Source organism: Microtus oregoni, unplaced genomic scaffold, assembly GCF_018167655.1.
Source record: "Microtus oregoni isolate MIOR12 unplaced genomic scaffold, Mior012 000027F_ref0000203, whole genome shotgun sequence".
In the NCBI taxonomy this organism is placed as follows: Eukaryota; Metazoa; Chordata; class Mammalia; order Rodentia; family Cricetidae; genus Microtus; species Microtus oregoni.
Genome location: NW_024543086.1, coordinates 30311745 through 30338116, shown reverse-complemented (window position 1 = coordinate 30338116; position 26372 = coordinate 30311745). Strand labels below are relative to the sequence as shown.

The 26372-nt window shown below is 43.9% G+C and overlaps 1 pseudogene; it reads left to right on the top strand.

The window, feature by feature from the left end:
• The first annotated feature begins 21824 nt into the window (after positions 1 to 21824).
• On the top strand, positions 21825 to 22643 carry LOC121464066 (annotated as a pseudogene).
• Positions 22644 to 26372: the final 3729 nt, after the last annotated feature.

Below are 26372 nucleotides of genomic sequence, written 5' to 3'. Positions count from 1 at the left end.
AATGACAAACAGAACAGGCATAGTCCTTCTTCCTCAAGAAAAATTCCTCCAGGGAATTATATTTCAGAGAAGGAGACTAGGCCCACACTGATATCAGTCCAGTGTGGACACAGTGTTGCTCTGTCTCTCACTAGGCCTACACTGATATCAACACAATGTAGACAAGGTGCTTCCCTACCTGCTTGACCTCACGTGCTCGCCCTCTGCTCACAAACATATTTTCCTCGTTTCTGTGTATCCAGAGTCCACAGAATATTAGCCCCATGGATGAGGAGTGTTTAAGTGGGTTTCTAAGCCTGATAAAACATATCTCTTTGTGACTGAATAAGAGTGGCCTCCACAGGCTCACATATTTGAATGCACAATTACCAGGAAGTGGAATTTGTTAAAAAAAAAAATTAGCAAGTGTGACCTTGTTAGAGGAAGAGTGGCCTTGCTGGAGGAAGTGTGGCCTTGCTGGAGGAAGTGTGGCCTTGCTGGAGGAAGTGCGCCATTGGGGTGGATTTTGAAGTTTTAAAAGCCAACACTAGGCTCAGTGTCTTAATCTGCTGCCGATGGGTCAGGATGCAGCTCTAGCACTGAGCATGCTACCGTGCTCTTCCATGATAGCAACAGACCAGCCCTCTAAGCTGTAAGTGAGCCATACATTAAACACTTTCATAAGAGTGGCCTTGGTCCTGGTGTCCCTTCACAGCAATAGAGCACTGACTAAAGCACCCTTCTTCTCAAAGGGATAATAATCTAATGCCAGTACAAGTGGAGCCTGCAGAGTAAACTCCGATTATGTTGTTCTTTGGCATAGAATTCCTCCTGCAAGTAGAGACTCTGAGTTGAGGAAAATTCCAAGAAGTCACTTGAGGTTTGAAGAAAATCAGTATCTGGACTTTGGGGGGCATTGGGGCAGAGCGGCAATGAAAGACTGCAGTTCAGAGTGAGAAAATGGACCTCAGTGTTGCTATTGCCCTGGGGAGAGAAAAATGGGAGCAATGGAAAGAGAGTGGGGAAGGTGAAACCCGTGAAAGAGAGAGCACCAGAGAGAAGCCTGCACACCAGTGTCAGAATAGGATGAGGCTGACAGGGAAACCCTCTGGCCCCAAGAGAGCCCAAACATTGCAATAACAGGACGTTCTTTTGAATATCTTCCCATTACTTTAGTTAGGATGCCTTCCACATTTGTACCACATACCTTGTAATCTCAAATACAAGTTATCTGGTGTAGGAGGTCCTTCTGTCTTTGTGTTGCTTTCATTGGTTAATAAAGAAACTGCTTTGGGCTTGTTGATAGGGCATAACTTAGGTAGGCGGGGAAACTAAATGGCATGCTGGGAGAAAGGAGGCAGAGTCAGGGAGAGAAACCATGGAGTCGCCAGAGACAGACATGCCAAATCTTTCGCAGTAATCATGGTGGTACATAGATTGATAGAAATGGGTTGAATTAATGTGAGAGTTAGCCAATAAGTTAGAGTTAATGGGCCAGTGATTTAATTAATATAGTTTCTGTGTGGTTATTTCAGGGCTAAGCTAGCCTGGCAGCTGGGACAAACAAGCAGCCTTCCACCAACAGTCATCAGTTCATAAACACCTCATGAAGTGTTTTTGTTAGTGTTTGCATGTATAGAAAGCAGTGGAGAGGCTAGGTGTTATATCTAAGACATCACAGTGAGAACTGGAGCCAGGATTCATGAGGTAGTGGTAAAGTTACCTTAAAGATTAAAGCAATGTACCTAGATAAGCTGTAACTATTGCTGCAGTTAATAAAGAATGTTAAACACAGCAGAAACCTGAAGGATGTCTTAACATGGGACATTATCTCCTTTGCCTCTCCCCCAAATCTATGACACAGAAACTGTCTATCTGTGCCTCACAGATGTGGAACCAAGGCTTAGAAACATTAAGTGGATTTCTCAGTGCCACAAAACTAGCCAGTGAGAGCTGAATGAAGTGTGACATTCAGCATTTCTGGCTTCAACACTCATAATTTTTTAATATGTATTTACTAATGATAAACAATAGAGAACAATTATATGTGAATCTATACATTCATACATAGAGAAACTAAGGGTTTATATGACTGCCCATTCAACCAAGAAATCATTAGTATGAAACAGAAGGTATACCAGGATGCAAGAAGGGAAAACTGTCAGGAGATGATAGAGCAGGGGATGCCTGAGGTGTGTGTCAAGTAGAGCAGTGTGGGATGGGCTGCTTAGGCACAAGAAGCTGCTGATGCACTCAGAATCAGAAAGGAGAAACAAGATTCTCTTGCCAGATCCCTCTGCACTCCGTGAATAAAAGGAAATGGGAGGGGGGTGAGAACCAGATGAGAACAGAGGAGACTGAATTATATGAACTTTTGGGGTGACATTGAATCATTCCTCCTTGAGAAAAATGAGGACTTTAGAATATTAGAGAAACAGAGGCTCTGTCACATGATGTAACATCTGCCTGCGTCTGTCTGCAGTAGATCCCGAGGGCAGCACATGCTCTTTCTATGGCACTGTGGGAGTAGTGGAATGGGGATGAAGAGACAGAAAGCTGGTGATGGAGCCATGCTGAAGCTGCTACTGCTGGGAGCAAGAGACATCTTGCTGGGTGTCCTTCTGAGGAGTCAGGCAGGATGGAGCCCAGAATGTTCCCCTTAAAAGCCGAAGGCGGAGACTCACTTCCATTGGCTGAACTTTGAGCTGTTGTTGCGAGCTTGTTGCACTTCCAAATTCCACCTATGTGTGGCAGGAGTGGGTTAGGACCATTTCTTTTTTTTTTTTTTTTTTTTTGGTTTTTCGAGACAGGGTTACTCTGTGGCTTTGGAGCCTGTCCTGGAACTAGCTCTGTAGACCAGGCTGGTCTTGAACTCGCAGAGATCCACCTGCCTCTGCCTCCCGAGGACCATTTCTTGATAAACTATCTTGACACAAACATACTGTGACTGGAACGAACTGGGCCTATGTAGGTGAGACTCAGCTGCAAGGAAGAATTGGGCCCTGTATACATGACAGTTCTCTGAGTGGTCTTGGCCTCATCTAGTTGTGTTGTGTGCCACCTTTTTGGGGTGACTTCTGCCACCATCCTAGCCACTGTGGGTTCACACGTTCCAAAGTAAGGGCATGAGGATTATAAATGCTAGATATGAGGAACAGAGATAAGAAAGAATTACAGAGACACAGGATAGTATCCGGAGGGTAACTCAGCACCTCTTGCATAATGAATTCTTCTGACTTCTGAATTCTGAGTCTGCCCATGTGTAATTTCCCATACACTTTTATACCCCAATATAAATGGGGAGGAAGGCAAAAGACTGCTTTAACATGATACAAAGGACAATCAGAACAGTTATGCTTCATCAAGTTATTATTTCTTGAGAAAAACAATCTGTTGTGTAGGCAGTGAACACACCCTAGACCAAGAATCCTGACCCTACTTCCTAGATCAAACTTCCTATTTCAAAAAAAGGAGCAGAAGTATACTTGAATTCTCTGACTTTTGGTCAAGGTAAAGTGGACTTACCTCTTTGGGTCATGTTAATGTTCTGAACACCGAGCAACCACACCTTAGGTCAAACTCTCTGACAAGGTAGAAGAGGTCCACATGTTTGCGCCTCCACATAGTCGCCCCCATTTCTGTAGTTCCCAGGGCTAACTGTATAGCACACAGGAGATGCAATATCCAGAGACAGAAAAGAGTGGACTGGCGCAAGTAAGCTCTGGTTCAGTTCCCGCCACACCCAAACTCAATGTTGCCCAATTCATTAGCCAAGTGACTTCCATTGCCGTGAAGCATAAGACTCAGGGTGTGCTGTTTCCCAGACCCCTCAGCTACTGTACAAGTCAGGTGTGCACAGGAGAGATTTCCACCCACTCCAGAGTCCAGGCTCATCAGGAATTTTTCACTGGTCCCTTACTACCAATGTGTTCTAAATCAGCGTCCTGTAGCATGCATAGGGGTGCTGTGTCTCACTAGACTCCAGTAACTTGGGAACAAATGTGCAGTGGATCTCTCTTCCCAGAGGAATGAGATGTAAGAACCCACAACATCTGCTAGGAAAAGATAAGTAAATAATACACTTCAAATTTTACAGAAATCCTAAAATGTGTAAATCTTTCCATTGTCACCTAAGGACTTAGGGATCAGATAGGGGAAATTTAGGTGTTAAATTGGGGTGTGAGAGTCATATTGGACATAATCTACACAGTGGGCCACCTCTCTATGTAGTCAGCCTTCAGCAAAGAATTCTATTAAGGTGAGAATGGAAATGGCATTAATGCCCCTATTCTCCCCAGCACTAATTGCTGGAATTTTGGTGACTTATTATACAGACTAGGACCTAAAAATACACATTTTAAAAGGAACATAGATTCTCTGTCAGAATAAAGAACACAGCCATGGAGACTCTGAAATGAGATATCCATCACCGTTTAGAGTTCAATGGATGGGAACTGCAGTGTTCAGTTTCCTTCTAGGAGTATGGAGCCTTTAGAGGTCCAGGCTTCTGGCCTCAGAGGAGGAACTGCAGATATTCCTTCTGCGATCTGCTGGCTTAACACTACACACTGCCCCCTGAGCTTTTTTGTTTTGATGACTTCCTTCGGACTGGTCCTGAAAACACCCTGTTCTGCAGCCCGTCAACAATATTGTGAACGTTTCACTGCTATGCAGAAACAGCAGCGGTGTACAGCTGCTCTTGACACCGGAACACACAACCCTTGACCATCTGAAGTAAATCAGGCATTATGTGAGGGAGGGGGCTTTTCCTCTTGTCCTCAGCTGGACTTCCCACTCCTGGGCTGAAGTACTCGGAATGCTGCTGAGTTTGTCCTGAGAGGTCTGAAAAGAACAGAATTCTCAGGACTCTGGTTTCTACAGAACAGAGAGGGAGAAAGAGATGGCTCGAACATTTACTTGTTTCTACCTTCAACTACACTACATGTTCATAGATTATTTCACATCAATTGATACTGAATAGGTGTGTGTGTGTGTGTGTGTGTGTGTGTGTGTGTGTGTGTGTGAGAGAGAGAGAGAGAGAGAGAGAGAGAGAGAGAGAGAGAGAGAGAGAGTTTACTTTCCAAAAGTCTATACCAGGTGTTGGTCTTCAAACCTGCAGGCAAATAGCACAGCACGTTGCTCCTTTCTGTCTATCCCAAGTAGATGTCACCAACCAATGAAGCTTTTTATTTCCTTGATGTTTGAATGTTTTTCATCTCAGCTTCTTGTATAGTGAGGTCCAATCAAACAGAATGATATCAATTGACACTTTTCCCACTTTAGGAAAGATTTGTCTGAAAAAGGCAGATTCTTTTTCAAATGGGGTTGTATTCATCACAGAGGCACTCTGCGATTCTCCTGATCTTCAGGATCATACAGCATCGCCCAAGACACTGAGGTCATGTTTGTATGATAACAAGGAGGTGCTGCCTTGAGCCGCCACACCCTTCACAGCAGCAGCCACTGATAACGTGTTCATGCATTGTGCCAGCTTCTTGTCCGTTCTACACACTTTTCTGTGGACTGAGCTCAATTACAGCAGATTGCAGATCCTGCCTTCTCACTCAGGATGCAGCCACCAACTCCCACAGCCTAGGAAACCCTGAGTGTTGGTATCTCTTCTGCCTCAGGTACAAGTAAAAAGGTAACAGTTGTCTGAGGTTTTCTGTCCCACCAGGTCGCTGAGCCGTTTAGTCCCAAGAAATCACACAGAGGTCTACATTAACTATAAACTGATTGGCCTAGTAGCTCAGACTTCTTATTAATTCTTATAACTTATATTAGCCCATTATTCTTGCCTATGTTAGTCACATGGCTTGGTACCTTATTCAGCGAGGCAGTCACATCTTGCTCCTTCTGTGGCTGGATCAGGACTGTAGAATAAACTCTCCTTCCCAGAATTCTCCTGTTCTCATCACCCTGCCTCTACTTTCGGTCTGGTTGCCCTGCCTGGTTACTGGACAATCAGCATTTATTTAAAATATAATTGACAGAATACAGACCATTGTCCCACACCAGGTAATCAGAGCACATGCTTCCTTCACTCACTGTTCTGCCATCCTGATGCTCACTGTGGGCGTTATAACAGATCTATTTACTTTCATTTTATATGCATGAGTATTTCCTCTGCATGTATGTAAGCGCACCACTGGTATGCCTGGTGCTTGCAGAGGCCAGACGATTGCACCAAATCCCCTGGAACTGGAATGACAGCCAGAGAATTGTAAACCATCATGCAGATGCTAGGAACCCAGGGCTTCTGCAAGTGCAGTAAGCATCCTGAGCCATCTCTTCATCAGCATAGGAGTGGCTTCTTAAGGAAGGTAAGAAAGGAGTGTTGCTCCTCTGTGTAGGCATGGTTGAGCGCTTGGGCTGAGAAAATGTTGAGACATAAAGCCTGAAGGGACTATCCTGTAGCCCTTACATCTCCTCTCCATACTTCCAACTGACACCCCCTTTCCAGCCTGTTTTGATGCTGCCAAAGACTTTAGACTGAGCCACAGCCAGAAGAAGCTTGGTGGATGCGCAGGCTGTTGTTCCTCCCTCCCTCCCTGCAACAGTGGATCTGGAAAAGCCTTTCTTGGAGAGCAGTGTGCTTGCTCTCCTACTGCTGTTGCCTGTGTTTGATCTGATGCTTCTTGCCTGGAGCTCTTATTCCAGACTAGAGTAAATTATTTACCGATGTGAGCAGCCAAGCCTTGTGTTATTCAAAGCATAAACCTGAAATATCCAAGCAGTCAGACATCACCAGCTGATGATGTTTATGCTTTGTAGATAGAGACAGATCAAAGGGTGATGCATAATTATCCTAACACAATGTCATCTTCCCAAGCAGAAGGAGGAGAAATGCAGCTTTCCCTGGTGACTAGGTAGTACTTAAGGATACGTGCAGCAAGTGAGTACGTGCTGGCTTCTCTTCCTTAAAGCTTCAGCATCTAGAAGGAACAGGGAGGGTGTCAGCAGCTGGTCTGGCTAGAAAATGGTCCTAGCTTTTGCCTGTATATCAACAGCCCTCAGACTGTACTCATCACCTGGGGTGCCTGTCTGCTGCTTCCTCTACTTTTGTGAATCCCAGGCCACAAGTTCCTGGTGTTGGCACCCATTTTTCTTGCCTTGAGGAAGCTGATAGTGACAGAAGATGTTTGTCTGCCTTCTGGGTGGCCTCCATTAGAACAGGGAAGAACAGTGACTGCTGGAACAGTGGAAGAAGTGACCAAAAAACTGGGCATTGAGTGACATCGGTCTGGATTTGAGTCCTGCTTAAAGATGTTTGCTGCATTACCGTTGGGCAAGTTCCTGATTCTTAACTTCTTCATGTGCAGAATAAGAATTTTCACAAAAATGGATTGAGAAAATTGATATTAAAATATCAATGCAAAGGAGTCAGCATAGTCTGTTTATCAGTTAAGCAAGACAGTGCCATTGCTGTTGCTGGGCAGATCTGAAAGCTTTCTGTAGCTCTAGGAAGCACTGCTGTAGAAGATACTATACTTGTATGCCCTGGAAAAGGTGGGTTCTGTGTAAACCTAAGTCTTGCCAAACAAGTTTGAAAAGAATAAAGAGGGTCTCTGTGCAACGAGGAGAAATATCTTAAAATGAGTCATTCCAAGTTCATATGTCACTTTCTCTTTCTCTCTCAAAATGAGCATAACTCAGGAACCTGAAGGGACTCTGGCGTGCAAAGGACATCTAAGGCTCACCTCATCTGTGCATGCCTGCAAAGAGGATGTAGATCCACAGCCTCACAGTCCCAAACATGGCTGTCTAAGGCTGAACCCGAGTCTGGACAAAAATAGAGCTCAATTTAGTGGCTATGTGTCTTTATCAGTGGGGGTGAAGTATTAGTCAAAGTGGATACATAGCAGTTGTCTCAAAGTCTTTTTGCCCATCTAGGTAGCCTCCTTTAAAACACAGAGCAGTGGTGAGTGACATATACATATATATAATATAAATACACACACATACATATAAAACATACATGTCTGTGTGCATGCACATATGTGTTGAAGAATATTATTTTAAGATATGCTACATTTGTTTATGCTATGGAACATTTATTTAATGATGCTAAAGTGTGTTGCATTCTTTTATGTTGCATTTGTTTAACTCTGTGAAGCTGTGTTACTGTACCTGTCTAAAATACCCAATTAGTCTAACAAAGGGCTGAATGGCCAATAGCAAGGCAGGAGAAAGGATAGGCAGGGCTTGCAGGCAGAGAGAATAAATAGGAGGAGAAATCTGGGAGAAAGAATTAAGGAGCAAGAAAAGGAGGAAAAGAGGACCCAAGGGGACAGCCATCCAGTCACATAGCCACCCAGCCACCCAATCACACAGCAACCCAGCCACACATCCACACAATCACACAGCCACCCAGCCACATAGCCACCCAATCACCAAGGCACCCAGCCACATAGCCACCCAATTACATAGTTACCCAGACATCCAGCCACACAACCACACAACCACACAGCCACACAGTCATACAACCACATAGCCACCCAGCCACCCAATCACCCAGCCATCCAATCACCCAGCCACCCAATCACCCAGCCACCCAGCCACACAGCCACACAGTCACCCAGGCACCCAGCCACCCAGGCATACAACCTCACGGGCACACAGCCACATAGTCACACAGTCAGTCATGGAGTATGACTGAAAGTAAGATACGCAGAAGTAAGAAAAGGAAAAATCCCAGAGGCAAAAGTAGTCAGGATAATTTAACACAAGTTGACTGGAAACAAGCCAGCTAAGCATTCATAAGAAAGAATAAGTCTCCATGTCTTTAGTTGGGAGCTGGGTGGTGGGCCCCCAAAGAACAAAGAGCCAAAAGAGTAAGGAGTAGAAATCAACCAACAATACATATGCATATGTGTATAGGAATGTATAAATATGGATAAGACCATATGTGGTATATAAGAACATAAAATACATAAGAATATGCTATAAATATAAGTATATAAGATATATATGATGTATATAGATATATAAAACAAGTAAATATGTATGATATACCCAAATATGTAAACTATGTAGATATAAACGAATACATGCATTGTTAGAGGAAGAGGAAGTGATTTAGGAGATGGCAGTTTGGAAGGTGGGTGGTCCTAGAATAAACCGCATTCTAGCCAGAGAACTGGGGAGAACTAGTGTGGCTAAGTGCAAATTCCAAGCTCTAGAACCAGGGATGCTGGTACTATCGGTCCAAGCCAACGACCTGAGATGCTGTAAGCCCTGGAGTCTGAAGACGAACTGAGGCTTTGCAGCCCAGGAGCATGAGAGCAAGAGTGTCTGAGCTCCAGACATGAGGGGTCCAATTGCCCTTCCTTTGCTTTTAGTTCTATTAGTTCCCAGCTGATTGGCCATTGCCTACCATGCCTTTCAATCACAGCCCCTGAATTAGATGCCTATCTCTTCCAGGAACAGATTTGTAGATGCACCCACAAAGGATGTCTTATAGCCATCAGGGTACCCTATAACCCAGTCAAGCTGACACATAAAATTAGCTACACAGGAACTTTCTCAGATGCTACTGCTAACAGACCTCTTAACTTCTATGTGACTGGTATGTGACTGTGTCCCTCCCTCCCAAGAAGAAAAGAGACCATTTATCTCCTTATCAAAAGAAATGAAAGTGACCAGCACTCCACAAGATCCAGCCACACAACATCATGGTTCTAAGATCATCCTGGCAAGATATACACCATCTATACAGCAGCACCTCTCTAGGTGACAAGTATACAATATGTGTGTATCAGCTGCTGGTGTTTAAGCTTCCATACATGGTAAGAAGGTGTATGGCTCCAAGCTGAATGCCAAGTCACATTAACTAAAAAAACCATTTGTTATACAGAAACACTTCAGCTATCAATGAACTGGAAATCCCAGCAGTAGGTTGGTTGATTCTTGGTACCTGTCTTCTGTCTCTATTATTGGTCCCTGGGATCCTGGCTCCTTGGCCCTGGTAAAGTTACATTCACACCTACAGATTCTTTTCCCTGTAACTCCAGCCACTTCAGTATTTATCAATGTATGTTTTAGTGTGTGCATGTGTATACGCACATGTGTGTGTGTGCACACGTGTACACATACGTGCATGTGAGGCCAGCAGAGAGTATAAACTCCCCTGGAGCTGGAATTGCAGGTGAGCCACCTGAGAGGTGTGCCAGGAACTGAATCAGGTCTTCGGGAAGAGCAGCAAGCACTTTTAACTGCTAAGGCATTTCTCCAGACCCTGCTGCCATCTCTAGGCTGGTTTTTCAATTTCTAAAGAACTCAGAGGTGCCTGTTTTCAGATCTCTGTCCTTTTAGCTCATCATGCTATTGATACTATAGATGCTTGAGATGTAGTGAGTGCTAGGCAGTGGGAAAGTCTAAATTGATGGCTACCTTGAAGCTCACTGATTGATGGTGATCATTTCATCTCTCCAGGTAACATGCTCTTGAGGCAAGAGATTTAATATTTGTCTTGCTGGGGTGGATTGTCTTTTAAGAAACCAAATTGTTCTAGAAATGACCTAGTAGTTTAATATAAATCAGTACCATCTAAAAATAAGTTATGCCATCCATTGATAATATACTTCAAAATTATAGCTAGGCTAGGACCACTTTAGTATCATTTCTTCATCTAGATACTCAAAGATTTTAAGGGAAGTCCTCAAGCTTCCCTGCTTGCCCATCCTTAAGAGCTATTTTCTCTACACTATTATCTGAAAGCAGAGACGTGTGGCTGCCGGGGACTCTCGTATGCATTCTCAGGCTGTCTGTAAGTGTAAGCGGGCACTGACATTGCACTGTGTGATTTCTCTTGGAAGGAGATTGCCAGAAGATCGGAGGAAAGATGAATTTGAGGCTTAGTCCTTGCTTCCTATAAGCTCCAGAAGATGAAGTGAAAAGACAAAATTCCTCTATAATAAGGAACCAGAAGTAAAAATACAACCAGACACTATGCTTTTTTCACTCATTTCACCAGGGAAATAATTAAGAGGAAATTAACTGCAATGTGCTGTTTTATTACGGTTATTTTCAAGTCAATGAATGGAGGCAGAGAGGAGGAGGCAGTCTGAACCAGAGACTTACAAACCATATCACGTTGAATGGGACTAAAAGTCAAAGCCCAATGTGGTGAAGAGACACAAGTGAACTGCAGTTTGTAGCACTGTGTTATTTATGCAAATTTAAAACTTTCACACACAAACAGCAAGCACCATAGGTATCAAGGGTACAGGTAAAATTTAAGTGTGTATAAAATAAGGTAGTTGAGTTAGAGGGTCTATATTCAGTGCGTTCGTGTATATACTTGTAGAGCAGTGGTTCTCAACCTTCTTAATGCTGAGACCCTTTAATACAGGTCCTCATGCTGTGCTGACCCCACCATAACATTATTGTGTGCCACTTCACAACTGTAGTTTCCTACTGTTGGGAATTATAATGTAAATATCTGAAATGCAACCTTCAAATGGGTCTTGTTGTAGAGAGAGAAGAAAATGAATAAAAATACTGAATGTAGAGGCTTCTCGCTGACTAGGTCTGCTAACACAGCATGAGTGAGGAGGAATGAGCCTCTTCCTTCTGTTAAGGAAGAAAAAGACGAAGAAAACGAGTCTGTGGTGACTTGCTGCTTTCATCCTGGTGGAATTGGCAGCCAAAAATGCTTTTAATAGAAGAGGTATGGTAGTCTGTAGTTACGGAGTAGACTTGGGAACTTCCAAGGACTTAAACTCTGCCAGCAAGTCTATTCTGCTCTTCAGTCAGCCCAATTTGCCTGACAGCATGACTCTCAAGTTCTCTACAAAGCTGTAGGAACCCATCTCATCATGGAAGAGGGGGTCACTCAGAGCTGTGCCACTCCCAAGGCTGGCTTCTGGCCAATTCCTCCCAATTTCCACATGCACTGAAGATTTCTGATACTTTGTCTCTATCTGTGGATTGAACAGATTGTTGGACGTTAGGCATTTTCTGATCAAGGAAGCCATGAGAATGAATGCCTCCTTTGCGTTCCTTATTGTAGTGTCTTCCCAAGAACACAGGACTTGCTGTGCTTCATGGCTTGAACTTGGGTTCTGTCATTTATTGATTGTATATCTTGGAGCATATAGTTTCACCTCTTTGGGCCTTGTCTGTCTCCATTTATAAAATCCCAAGAATAGTAGTATTTGCCATGAGAGTTAGCATTAAGTTTGGAAGATGACACAAATCTAGTAAGAACTGCAGTCACGTTGCTGCTGTTGCAACCGTCATTTCCATGGCTACCATGACTGTCGGTGTAATTACCACGTTTTCATATTTGGATGTAGCTGCACCATGTTGCAAAGATGTGATTGCTAGAAAATAATTTTGAAATTTTTGACAAATCTGAAGAAAAAGGAAGAAGAAATTTAAAGAAAGAAATTTTATCTTCATTGGAACCATCCCTGGTGCATAGTAATCTTTGGGTGGTATCACACACATGTGTGCATGTCTGCACACACACACTACTTTAAAGATAGATTGTTATATAACCAGTAACTCAATGAGAACCAAATCTTGACCTATTGTTTAGGTCCAAAACAACCCGTCCCTCCACTTGTTCCTCACAATGCCAGCAGAAAAGCTGTTTCCACCTGTGACTCTCACAGCGGGCTTCCCAGGTGATCACACTGCTGGTGAAATCACTCTAGAACTTCCCTTTGAGTGACAGCATACGTTGATGAAATTGTCTTTGATCTCTGCCATTAACAAGTCATGAGCTGTGGAACTCAGTGTAATCCTCAGGCTGTGGCAGAGAAGGGCACACTCTTTAATGCTCCAGATTAGTTTTGCAAGCTGATTTGTTTTTGCTTTCGCATTATGACAACAATGATTAATTTCAACCAAATTATCCTTTCATTGTTAAGACACCATGTTGTTCTAAGCACTTTCTTATGGATTAGTATTGATGCTAGGGCTTCTCGGAAAGCCCAACCAATGAAGCGAACACTTCCCAAGATGTTTATGGATGCTCTCCTATTGATTTAATTAAAGATCACTGTGCCTAATGCAATTAATTCAGTTGCCCTTTCTGCCAGGGAAGTTCTTATACTTTGGAAACATAAGCACCAGAACTAAATTGCTTTGGGGATAATGAATTGCAACTCTGAAGGAAATGGCTGTCAGGGTATAAAACCTTGAGTCAACTGAGACTTTAATTATGGGATTACCCCTTTTATTTTAGAGCAGTTGATGGTTGCTCGCCTTCTAGACCAAATTTTTATTGACCTACAGGTTAAATATCCCATGCAATTTTGTCAAACATACATTCAGTTCCTTATTTGAGGGATTGTCTTGAGCCTGGGGCATGAAAAATGATGACGCACACATCAGTACAGAACATGACCAGCATTTGCGTATGCTACAATGGGGAGAGAGGGACAATAAGAGCATGCAAAAAACTTAAAGACGCACAGCAGCTGTAACTGTTCACAAGACTGTATCCTTCTACATCCCATCATGAACACAGGAAGTGTCTATGAGGCTCCATGCCTTCTGCAAGAAGTATTGACTGCTAATGGTTGCTGGAAGAGGATGTCATTTTAATGGATGGTGTATCCCTGAAGGGCTAGTTGCGAAGAGGAGGGGCTTCAGATGGAAGAAAAGAGATCTAGCAGACGGTGTTGGAGATAAGCAAAGTCATAAGACAGTGCACATATATATGAAACTCTCAAAAGAAATGTATCAAGTCTAGATTATACATTGAGAGATTGACTTTGGAAGCTGAGAAACAATTTCTAGAGAGCAAAAAGATCAGTGGAGATGCCTGGGTGCTTGGAAACAAGACGAGGGGAGTCTCATCTAAAGTTTTCCAACTTCTAAATTAATCAAGCCATGAAGAATCAGCTGAGTGGAGAATTGATTAATGACAATGACAACACTACTACCAATAACAATCATCTCATTGAGAGCAGTCTGTGTGGCGTGGAATGGCTTAGTCATTTTATATCCAGTAACTCTTAATATTCCAATGGCTTTATGAAGCTGCCTAGATTTTGGAGCATGTAAAAACAAGTGCACAGGGAGAAAAACCCTCACTGTAACCAGCAGCCTAGAATGTTCTCTGATGATTTTTACTGCTCAGGTGTAACACAGAGAAGGTGTATGGTTTGTTGCATTATCTCTGGCTGGATTGTGTCGGGCAGGTGTGGCGGAGAGGGAGGAGACACAGTAAGTCTCCTTACTTAGGAGACACTAAGTGCATGGCACTTGGAAGTAGTTATTATTAGTGATGGACCCGGAGAGCTAAATAGGGTCATAATAGGAGTAGGAAGGCGAGAGGATTGCTAAAGGAGGGAAGAGGCTTAAGCAGTGTAAACAGAGTGAAGTCACAGCAAAGCTAAAGGTTGTTACAGTGACTCAGTAGATTCAAACAGAAAGGAATTGGCAGTCGTGAGGTAGGAAGATGACAGCTGTAAGTCTGTGGAAGGATGAGGCAGAGATCAGTGACAGTAAGTTCCAAGAGTGCCCTGAAATGCTAGTTGAATTACAGAGGAGGTGCAAGAACACATATGAGAACTGCATTTACGAGACGAGCACCTGGCAGAGATCAACTAGAGAAGGGATCTAGCCACTCTGGAGAGATCACGAAGGCGTGGCTTTGAGGTCATCCGTGAGGAAGTAGGCAGGTGGGGGAGACATTTTTGTCGGATTGGTGGGATCTCCAAATGATTAGATGCACTTTTAGGTGTGTCTGTGGTGAAATTCCCAGAGATAATTAGGTCTTGAGGGCTCTGATGTAGTGAATGGGTCAATCATTCAAGGATTCGTGAAATTCTTGGGAGGTGGTAAAAGGTAGGAGGGGGGATCTTTGGAAGAAGTAAATCCCTTGGGTGTGTCCTTGGCTTATGCCTTCCTGTATCCTTGTCCTTGCTTCATACTCATAGCTAAATGAATGATTTCCCTGCCCTTACTCCTTAGTCACTGTATTCCACACCTACACAGTGCCGAGTGGCCGTGGACTTGGAGGCCAGGAGCCAAAACAAGTGTTTTCACTCTTGAAGTTGTTCTGTTGGGTTTTGGTTACATCTGCATATACACAGTACCATGGTGCGTGGATGTCTTAGGTTTGTGTGAGCTCAGGGAGAGCCAAAAGCAGAAGCACATCCAGAGGCCATGGCCACTACGTGGATAATGGTCTGCTTTGAACACTGAGAAGTACTTGGTTGGTGGGGAGGCAGACATAAAGTCTGGGATATTTTTTAAAGTTTTAAGAAAAATCAAAATGTCTATATGGTGTGTAGATAAGGGTCTTCATAGGATGCTTTCAATGTTTCCTCTTCTATGAGGAGCAATTTACATTTGATCAGGTGACTAATTCACTGTAGGGTTTGTGGGAGGAAAGAGTGTTTAAGCGAAGGGATGGCTTCGGAAGTTTTCGGAAATCATTACAGTATAAGAAGTGAAGATGAACCCTACAAGGATTAGAAATAACTGAAGTGGTACTTCCTGGCCAGACTGGAGAGTCTGCTGAGCCAGGACATAAATAACAGTGCTTTTAGACTACGAACACCTTCTGCGCTTTCTAGAGCTGTGGCTGTTGTCTTCACCAGTGTTGTTCATCTTCATGTTGAATGCTCTCAGTGTAACACTTAGCACTTTCTTCATCTCCACTCACATGAAAGAGTAAATTGGGTTGCAGATAAGAGAAACACGCTTACCCAAGATCAAACTAAGTGCAGAAATCAAATGAACTGGTGTGGAGTGAAAACTGAGTGGACAGCAGATGTGAAGAGAAGGAAGGCTGGGGAAGAGGACAGCTCTGAGAATCTCAGCAAAGCTGCTCTGTGAGCTCTCCACATGCAGTTCTGGCCGTTGGTGGATTTTACCACTGGCTAAGCAAGGATTTATTGACTACAGCCTATGAGTCAGACACCTTGTCACAAATACAAATGTAGATAAGTAGACAAAAACAGAGCTGATCCTGATTCCAGGAGAGTATAGAATATTCTAGAGACCTAGATCAAATAATTATGCAGACAAATGTGTAATTACAGTGTGGTTAGTGTTATAGGAAGGTACCTGGTGCAAAGGTGAATGGACAAAGTTGCCCCAGTGGAGCAGATCTGAGAGGGTCTGCTGATAATATGTCCGCTGAAATAGCAGAATCGTAAGGGGAAGAGCAGAGGTACTGGTGTTCCAGGTAGAGGCAACAGAATGGATGGAAGTCTTTCTGCAAGGCACACCTGCTGTCTTGGGGTTTCTATTGCTGTCAAAAATGCCATGGCCATAGAAACTTGGGACAGAAAGGGTTTATGCCATTTTGTAGCTTACAGTTCATCCTTCAGAGAAGTTAAACAGAACAGGAACCTGGAGGCAGGGACTGATGCATGGAAGAGCCCTGCTTACTGGCTTGCTCCCCATTGTTTACTCTGTCTACTTTCTTATAGCATCCAGGACCACCAGCCTGGAGGTGGCACTGTCCACAGTGAGATGGACCCTCCCACATCAGTCATCAATCAAGAAAATGTCCCATAGGTTTTCTCACAAGGCAGTCTTGTGGGAACATTTGCTTAATTGAAATTCCCTCTTTTCAAATAACTCTAGCCAGCACACCTGTTGAGCTCAGAAGCCATAGAGGGCTGGCATGTGAGCACTGGAATGAGAACTTACATGACATGAGACCTGAAATGGCCATGATGACTCAAGTGAGACTTGCTGGGACCTTACCTGAAGACCCTCAGGGAGCCCTGTGCATCCGTGAAGTAGGGAGAGGGTTGGGAATTTCACACTTTCCCTTCCAAAGGGTCGCTATAGATGAACCTCTGCTCATCATTAGGCTTAACTCAGTTTCTGATTATAGTTTCAAAGAGTGAGTCACACTAGTCCAGTTTGGGCCAGAAGTTCATCCTGTTTAAACGACATATAACAGGAGGGCCAGGTTGTATAAGAGAACAACAGTTGTTGAGAAACCACCGCAGGGGAGTTTTCGGAAAAGATGAACCTGCGGGACACTGCTAATAATGGCAGCACCAGTTGCTGCCATTTACCTCAAAGGTCCCACGGACCCAGGCTGGTAAGTCATGGTCTCATCTCAACATCAGTGTAAACCCAAGAAGTAGAAGTAGATGCTTACTGTTTCATAGAAGTCAAAATGAAAAGTTGAGCACATTTCAAATCAGGAATGAGAAGTTCTATGGTCTACATATTCATCAATATTTCCCACCAAACCCCACAGCCCTGATTATTAAATATGTAATTGTTTTTATTATTATTTATAACTCCTGAAAGAAATAAAAGGAATGCTTAGTCCATAACCATACATTGCTGTGGTGGGCTAAGATGGGTGTGTTCCCACAAACTGCTCTGATAACAACCTCACCGCTATAGTAGTGCTCTTGTCTCCTTCGTAATCAGCACAGCAAGCCTCTGAAATGTCAAGCATTGGAGGCAGGGTACTCATAGGCACGTAGGCTGGACATGAATCAAAGCCCATCTGGTTGGCCTCGGAGTCCAGACTGATCCTGTTCTGTCTCTTCTCTTCTTCCCTCTCATTTCCTCCCTGCTTTTCTTCCTCCACCTTCTCCCTACTCTTCTCCTCCTCCCAACACACCTCCTCTTCTTGATCATCTTCTCTCCCTCTCCCACCTCTCTAAATAAATATGTCTGAAGAAGAAAACTATCGCTGAGACCATCATCATCCATGAATCCATTTAAAATTTTAACTTAAGATCATTGTGTGTATATGTATGCATGATTTGTGTGTGGGAAGTACATGTGCCATGGTATGTGTAAACAACTCAGTTGCTAACTTGTGGAATTGGTTCTCTGCTTCCACCTTTACCTGGGTAATTGAATCCAGGTCATCAGGCATACACATCTGTACTTTACCCAACGAGTCATCTTTTTGGTCTTGCATTCATTGATTATAATTCTGTGTATACTTTAAAAAAGAACCGTAAGACACCATTTACTTTAATTAACAATTCCTCACAATATTGGTGCTATTGTTGTGTCTAATGTACTGGTATGGAAAGTGAGGCCCAGGGAGATTGATTTCATAGTTGAGAAAACACAGACAGTACCCAGAGGAATCAGGATTCCAGTTAAGATGTCAGGTCCCAGAGCCCTTGCTATTGGGATGTGCCAATAGCTCCTCTGTCTCCTTGTTCCATTTCATTCCTTCTCGAATGAACTGTGGGATCTCTCCCCAAAACAGTCTTTGGAACTATCAGTATAGCTAAAGCACCTATCAGCCCCGGACGCATGCTACTTCCTACTCCATGACAAGCATACAGATGCAGCTGTGTCCTAGTTTCAGGAAAAAGAAAAAATAATGTCACAACAAGGGATTGATTTCTGGAATTTTCTGCTTCAGTTATAAACTCCTGGTCTGGAAATGAGTTATTTAGATTGTTAGTAGCTGACAGTCTCCATAAACTGCAGGAGGAGTCTCAGCAGTGACACTGGTTTTTCTCTCAGCCATTCTCTCTCTCATACGAGCTCTCTCCACAGTCCCTCCCTGTAATTCCCTGTACTGAATGGCCATAAATTAGACATGTACTTTCTGAAGTTTGATGAACATTCTTCCCACCTATTAAATTGCCAGGTTACCAAGTCTGACAGAAATCTAGCCCAAGCACACTTAGGAAAATAATGTGCCTTTTGTTCTTCTCTTTTCGTGGTTTTCTTCTCATTATATCATGTATTCCAAGTACTGGGAGAGAGAGTTTCTGCTTGCACTATAATCACCTAGTGAATGCAAACTAAGCATCAGTCAGCTGAGGCTCTGGTAGATCACAGATGTTAGAAATTACAGAAAATACAATTCTCATCCCATTGCATCACTCAGGACACAGCCTCTCCTCCATGCCCTGGAAGCAATGAGCAGAAAAAGACAGAAGCTGTAATACTCAAACTCAAAAGTAAAGTTGCAAGACAGAGAAAGCAAGAGCCAACTCCACAGCCTGTTGCTGATGTGAGCTCACTTTGGGGACCAGAAGTAAACTTTTTAAGGATGCTCCCCAGGTTCAGTTGAAAGCAAAAGGACGATAACACAGACTGTAAGTAAAGAGCTGGGATATTGTCATCTCGGGTGTGGCCTTAAGCAAAATGGCATGTGTTATAATGAAGGGAGGTTTAGGGACATCAAATGACTCAAGTAACGCTGAATCCAAAGGATTCCAATGGCATTACTATTCTGAAATGCTAAGCCTGTCTTGATCAGTTTAGCTCAGTGTTGTTGGTGCTGAAGGGAAGCTCCCTTCCTCAGCTGACAGGAACCTCTAGGGAATCCTGGGACTGCATCCTGTAACTTCAGAATAGCCATAATGAAAGCAGTGCCTTGTTTAAAAACACTAGAAATTGCTACTGTTCATTAAAATGTGGCACCATGAATAAGTGGAGACTCCAATTTGCCTACGCTGGTGGAGAGTGTCTCTGCAAATGTCCACTACTCATCACCCGTTAGTAAATGGTGACTGCAGCCTGGCTGGACCGAGGTGGCCCTTGACACCCAGGATATGCTCTCCCACTAATGAGCCACCTCCCACATCCTGGATCCCTGGCAACCAGGGTATACTCTCCCACTAATGAGCCCCCCTCCCACATCTATTATCTCCCCAACTCTCGAGCATCAGCATTCATTTCTCCTCATGCCTTTATTATTGTTTTTATTAGTAGTTTTGTGGGCATGTTTGTGAGAAAACTAGGTCAGTTCATGAGCACTGAGAGCCATGTGAGCTTGCGTCACATACACCACCCTCTGCCTTGTGAGACCACGAAGGCTTGAGTCCTGCAGGGAGAGCGTCCTACTTTGGTGATGTCAGTAGAACAATGATTTGTACCTAAAGAATGGGAGTCCAGGTACAGGTAAAGAGAGAAGGCAGAATGAAACGATCACCCTTGAATTGGGTATTCCACATTTCCTTGGCCACCCAGACTCATGGCTCTCAGGAGTTGTTTAAAGGCAAGCAGAGGTACCCTCCCTCCCTCTCTCTGGCCCTTTTCCTCCTTCTCTTCCTTCCCCCATTCTCTCTGCTGGGAATCAAATCCACAACCTTGGGATGGGTATTTCTTCTTCTCCTCTTACCGTGAGGCAGTGCAAAATGAGAACAATTCAAGAAAGGAAGTTTAAGTTTATTTGCCCCAGAGTTTGATAGCAGGAGCTGGTGCAACTGGGTCACATGGCATCCACAGTCAGGAAGAAGAGAGCTGGTGCTCAGTTCTCCCTCCCCCTTCTGAATAGCTCACAAATCAATGTCATACACATTTAAATCAGCTACCCCTTACTGACAGGCACAGAAGTTTGCCTCCTAGATTATTCTAGAGTTTCATCACGCAGGCAGTCACATTAGCCATCACAGATGGGCAGAGGCCATCTGCATTTATTTTAAGAAAACAATGCTTTAGGTTGCTAGGAAATTCTTCTCTGGAACTGGATTGATTCACTGAGTGTCATTTGCCTGGGACTAGCAAAAGTAACAACCTTCCCTGTATCTTTCACACAGATCACCAGGCAGTAGATGACGATTAAGTCCTTAGTAGCAGCAAAATGTACCTTCATCAAATTATCAGTTGTTTCTTTGGATTTCTCCATGATGCAGAATCTTGACTGGTGTCTTAGATAGGAGCCGCTATTGATGAACTTTGTTAACAGAGAAAGATGAAGGTTACTTCCTCACCTGTGAGTTTAGTGAAAGTCAGTTCTACGGAGGCTAAGAGTTACCTGAAAGTCTCTGGAGAAGCCTGGGAACAGTAACTACTGGAGTCTTTTCATGAGCTCCAGAAAGGGGGACTCGGGGAACTTCTGGCCTCCGGAGCCTCCAGACTGGAACCCCTCCCCTCGGTGTTTAACTATAATTAGCGAGAACCGTCCATATGGCGAGTCTTCTCAGGCCAGATGGGTGGTTGTCAGGCGGCACGTGATCTTTGCTTCACTCTGAAGGAGTCATGAGTAATCCTGGGGATATTAATCTGACAAAGACTATATTTAGCCGCCTTTCTTTGGCTGATTGCATGTCTCTATTTCTTCTCTAGGCATCAGGGGATAGAGGGCATAAGCACCAAGAGAGGTTTTTATTGAAGCCTGAGGAAGCGGGATGCCTCTGGTTGGATTCTACTGGAGCCCACAACCCAATCCTCAGCTTACCTCAGAAAGCTGTGAAGACAGGAAGTATCAGAACCTCATGTTGTAGTAGAGCCTTTGTGGCTGCCCAGGCAATCTCATTGCTAAGGAGAGAGTGACTGATTCAGAACAGGTTATGGAGGAAGTCAGAGTGATGGCCACATGGCGTCTCTGTGGCTTTACGTAAGGTTGAACTTGAATTTTACATCTCCTCACATAGCATGTGTCTTTATTCTTCAAACCACATGGATGTATGTTTCTTCTTCTGTGTGCGGTGCAAGAATGCAGAGGCACAGAAAGTAAATTTTGGTGTAAGGGACTACGGATAATCAGAACTCAAATGGAATTCTAAACCTGCTCTGTTTGGCTTCCTTCTCTCCAGCTTTCTCCCTGACTCCACATCTTTTACCTCTTCATTACCTACCTCTGTCCTAATGAGTCCACATCTTTATTTTAAGAAAAAATTAATCTTATTGGCTCTGCTAATAGTCAACATGTTTCTTGGCCACCTTTTTAATCAGGAGATCTCTGTGGTCATTGATCAAGCGATGGATGAGCGACAGCCAGACTCCATGGCTCACTCAGTTGTAACCCCGAGACTGGAGCATCTTGGTGGAGAAGGGGTGGTAGTAGAATCATGCTTCTGGAAGAGCGTCCTGGGCATGAAAACACTTTGGATTGTACACAGAAAGATCCTTAAGATTTAATGGGGGAATTCATGTGGAGGTCAGGGTGGAAGCAGGTGTGAGTGGGTGCAACAGAAGGAATCATGGCTGCCAAAGTGTTTGAGTCCATCAGAAAGTTCGGCCTGGCTTTAGCAGTGATAGGAGGCATGGTGAACTCCGCCTTGTATAATGTGGATGCTGGGCACAGAGCTGTCATCTTTGACTGATTCTGTGGAGTACAGGACGTCATGGTAGTGGAAGGGACTCACTTTCTCATCCCTTGGGTACAGAAACCAATTATCTTTGACTGCCGCTCATGACCACCGAATGTATCAGTCATCACTGGAAGCAAAGATTTGCAGAACGTCAACATCACACTACACATCCTCTTCCTGTAGGAGGCCAGCCAGCTCCCTCGTATCTACACCAGTTTCGGCCAGGACTATGATGAGCTGGTGCTGCCTTCCATCACCACAGAGATCCTCAAATCGGTGGTGGCTCACTTTGATGCTGGAGAATTGATCACCCAGCAGGAGCTGGTCTCTCGGCAGGTGAGCGATGACCTCACAGAGAGAGTAGCAACATTTGGGCTCGTCCTGGATGACGTGTCCGTGACACATCTGACCTTCGTGAAGGAGTTCACTGAAGCAGTGGAAGCCAAACAGGTGGCTCAGTAGGAAGCAGAGAGGGCCAGATTTGTGGTGGAAAAGACTGAGCAGCAGAAGAAGGCAGCCATCATCTCTGCTGAGGGCGACTCCAAAGCAGCCGAACTGATCGCCAACTTCCTGGCCATGGCAGATGATGGCCTGATTGAGCTGCGGAAGCTGGAAGCAGCTGAGGACATTGCTTACCAGCTCTCTCGCTCTCGGAACATCACCTACCTGCCAGCAGGGCAGTCGGTGCTCCTCCAGCTTCCCCAGTGAGCCCCCCTGCTTGCACCTTCTCAGGCCAACCAGGCCGTGGCCTCCATCATTCTGAATACACTTTCCTTCTGCCCCACCCCAGAAATCACTGTGAAATTCCATGACTGGCTTAACGTGAAGGAAATAAAAGCAGAATCACTTCAGATCTGTAATTACCAAATTAAAAAAAAAAGATTTTAATGACTTCATTGACAACATTATTATTGAAAAAAATGAAGCATTTTATTGACCACTTCCTTGTACCAATTTACAAATCCTCACACAATAAAAAAAAAAGGATAGGTTTCAATATCCCTATTTTACAGACATAGCTCTGGATAGAGGCTGGTCAGTTCCCATGTGGCTCTTCAGTCCAAATCCCACCACCTCTATTATCACAACATCACATTCTAGGCTAATCTATCCTCCCTAACTTTCTCAGATTATGAACCAAAGGTCAGGCTCAATACCTCTAAAATATGCATCAGTGATGTGAGATGTCCTACTGTATATGTGTTGCTCTTATTGGTTAATGAATAAAGATGCTTTGACCTATGGCAGGGCAGAATATAGCCAGTCTGGAAGAGATACATAGAGAGAGTAGGTGGAGTCAAAGAGATGCCATGTAGCTGTAGAAGGAGAAAGACACCAGAAAAGCTTACTGGAAGGCCATAGCCTCATGGTGATACTGAGATTAAAAGAAATGGGTTAATTTAAAATGTAAGAGTTAGTTAATAAGAAGTCTGAGCTAATAGGGCAAACAGCATTGTAATTAATATAGTTTCTTTGAGATTATTTGGGTCTAAGCAGTCGGAAAATAAACCAACAAGCAGTCTCCACTTACAAATGGTGCATCAATGTGGGTCAACTATGTCCATGTAAAACCTGAGAGAGCTTGGGGGGATATTCTATACACAAAAAATGGAGTTAAGCACAGCTTCTTGGTAGCCACATTTTTTCAATGTTTGTGGGCTGCAAGCAGTGGCGCAGTTCCTTTAAGAAATGGCAGCTTCCTGATTCTTGCTGGCAGCATGAACTCTGACCCATTGGGGAGGTCCTGCACTGCAACGGGGCTTGTGAGCAGTGTGCTACTAATTGTTTAATGGTGACATGGATCCGCTGCATCGCTGGAGTTGCAGCTGTGAGATGGCTCATGGAGGCAGTGAACATACCTCTGTCATGTTGGACTGGGCAGAGAAAGCAGGCAGGGCTGTGGAGTTGGTACTAGCTTATACAGCAGAGTAGTATGAGAGGGGCAGGCTGCGTCCTGCCACCCAGCTAGCTTAACCCCTGAAATAACCACATGGAAATTGTATTAATTCAACACTGCCTGGCCTAACTCTCACATCTTGATTAAACCCATTTCTAATAATCTGTATTGCCACTTGGCTGTGGCTTACCGGGATGAATCTAACCAGTGTCTGTCTCAGGCAGGAGGAGCATGGCGTCTGCCAGACTTCCCTTCTTCCCAGCATTCTGTTCTGTCTACTCTGCCCACCTAAGGGCTGCCCTATCAAAAGGCCAAGGAGTTTTCTTTATTAATTAACCAATGAAAGCAACAGATAGATAGAAAACACTCCTACACCATTTCCCCTTTTGCTGTTTAAACAAAAAGGAAGGCTTTAACTTTAACATAGCAAAATTACATATAACAAAACAGTTATAAAGCATGAATTACAGTCACAATATTTATATCTACTTTATTCTAACAATAGAAAACTATAACTGTGACTAACCATTCTTCAACTCCATCAAAGACTCCAGAATATGGCATTTTAAATGTTTTAATAACTTAGGGCTTTTCATGACAATGAGACACGTCTGCTCCTGGCAGCACCAATCTACTTCAAGAGGAAGATGGGCATTGAAGAGGCTAGAGCTAATGGGCCAAGCAGTGTTTAAAAGAATACAATTTCCCTGTTATTATTTCCAGGGCTAAGCTAGCTGTGTGGGAGCTAGGCGGGACAAAAAGCAGGCCTGCTCGCCTCATCACTACACCTTGAGGACTTGGAGCTGTTTACAGTAATGCGTCTGTGAGAAGTTCAGAGTCTACCTAAATTCCTAAGTTACTGAGCCCCTGGGTGAATGAGAGTCAGTAAGTTTCATTCTTGTGCATGGCTCCTGATGTGAAGATGTCTGGGCTGAAATCTGACCACCTCTCCTGAGTTCTGCCATTCTTTTAACTGTGTCACTGCCAGTGAAGTACACACACAAGAAACTGGAGTCTCATTGTCAGGTGTAGCCATAGTTCTGGGGAGAAACACCACCTAACCACTGAGGACCACCTGGGAAACACATAGGTAGGTGGGGAAGACCGAACAGAATGCTGGGAAGAAAGCAGTGAGGCAAATGCCATGATTCTTGGACCCGAGACAGATGTAGGCTAGAATCTTTCCCGGTAAGCCACCACCTCGTGGTGCTATACACATTATTAGAAATGGGTTAATCAAGATGTGAGAGTTAGCCAGTAAGAGGATAGAGCTAATGGGCCGAGCAGAGTTTAAATGATACAATTTGTGTGTTGTTATTTCGGGTGTAAAGCTAACCATGCGGGAGTTGGGAAGGATGAAAAGCAGGCCTGCTCGCCTCCTCACTACATTGAGGCAAGAGTCATCTTAGATATTTCTAGTCTGGAAATCTCTTAGAGTATGCATTAAAGTTTTTAAAATCATTTACAAACTTTAGCCTTCAGATGCTTGTAAGATTTATCAAGTTCTTATGACTATTGTTCATGCATTTCACTAATAGTAAAATCTTTATGGCAACCATGCTGTGCGACGTATTCACCTTCCTTCCTTCCTTCCTTTTTTGCTTCTTTTCTTTCAACAAGGTCTGTACATGTATGTAGCCTGTGCTCCTCTTTGTCATGCCTCCTGAGTATGGAACCACAGGCAAGCACCACAGTGTTCAACTCTCATTTAACTTTTTAGTAACACTATGAAGTCTGCTTTCGCTAATGAGGAGGAACTCCTCTATGTGGCACTGCATGTGTGTAACTGAGCTAGTTCTTACCCTAGATGCCAACTGTATTCAAAACCTGATTTCCCCCTCCAAATGTGTTCTTTTTATTTCTTGGAAAATTCTGGGAGTTATCTATAGGTCATCCTGCCCTGCTATAAACTGTACTTTTCTTATCTGCTGCTTAGGTGTTATTCGAGATGGGAAATTGTGTGTGTGTGTGTGTGTGTGTGTGTGTGTAGTTCTGTGGATGTGTGTGTGCATGTGTGCACATGTGAGTATGTATGCATGTGTGTGCAAAAGCTTCCATGTTTCTGTGTAGGCACATGGATTTTCTGTGACACAGTAGGATGAACAGAGATGTACTCAAGGTAGCAGGTTATGTAGCATCCACCGATGGTTCAGAGAACAAGGGTCACAGTGAGTCCCGACTGGGCTCTATCAACTCAGACATCTTCAGTTTTTCCCATCTCCATCTCCTGCTAGATGAGTGTTCTGTGGGAGGCTGTGATGGAGAATCCTAGATTGAGCGATGGGCATGGCTTCTGGAATGAATACTCAGCTTCCTGGCACATAGACGAAGTGCAATATGTTATTCCAGGAAGAAAAGGTGGGTTCCATTTGTTGACTCCCAGGGTGTGAGGCTTCCTGCTGAGCCTGTTTATTTCAGTGTACAATGGACTTCTTTCTGCCTGAGTATTTCTCACAACAGCCCCAAAGGGGAAAGTCCTACTGCCCTAACAGAAAAGCCTAGAAAAGACCCCTCTACTAGCAGGGCCCAGACTTCAGTCA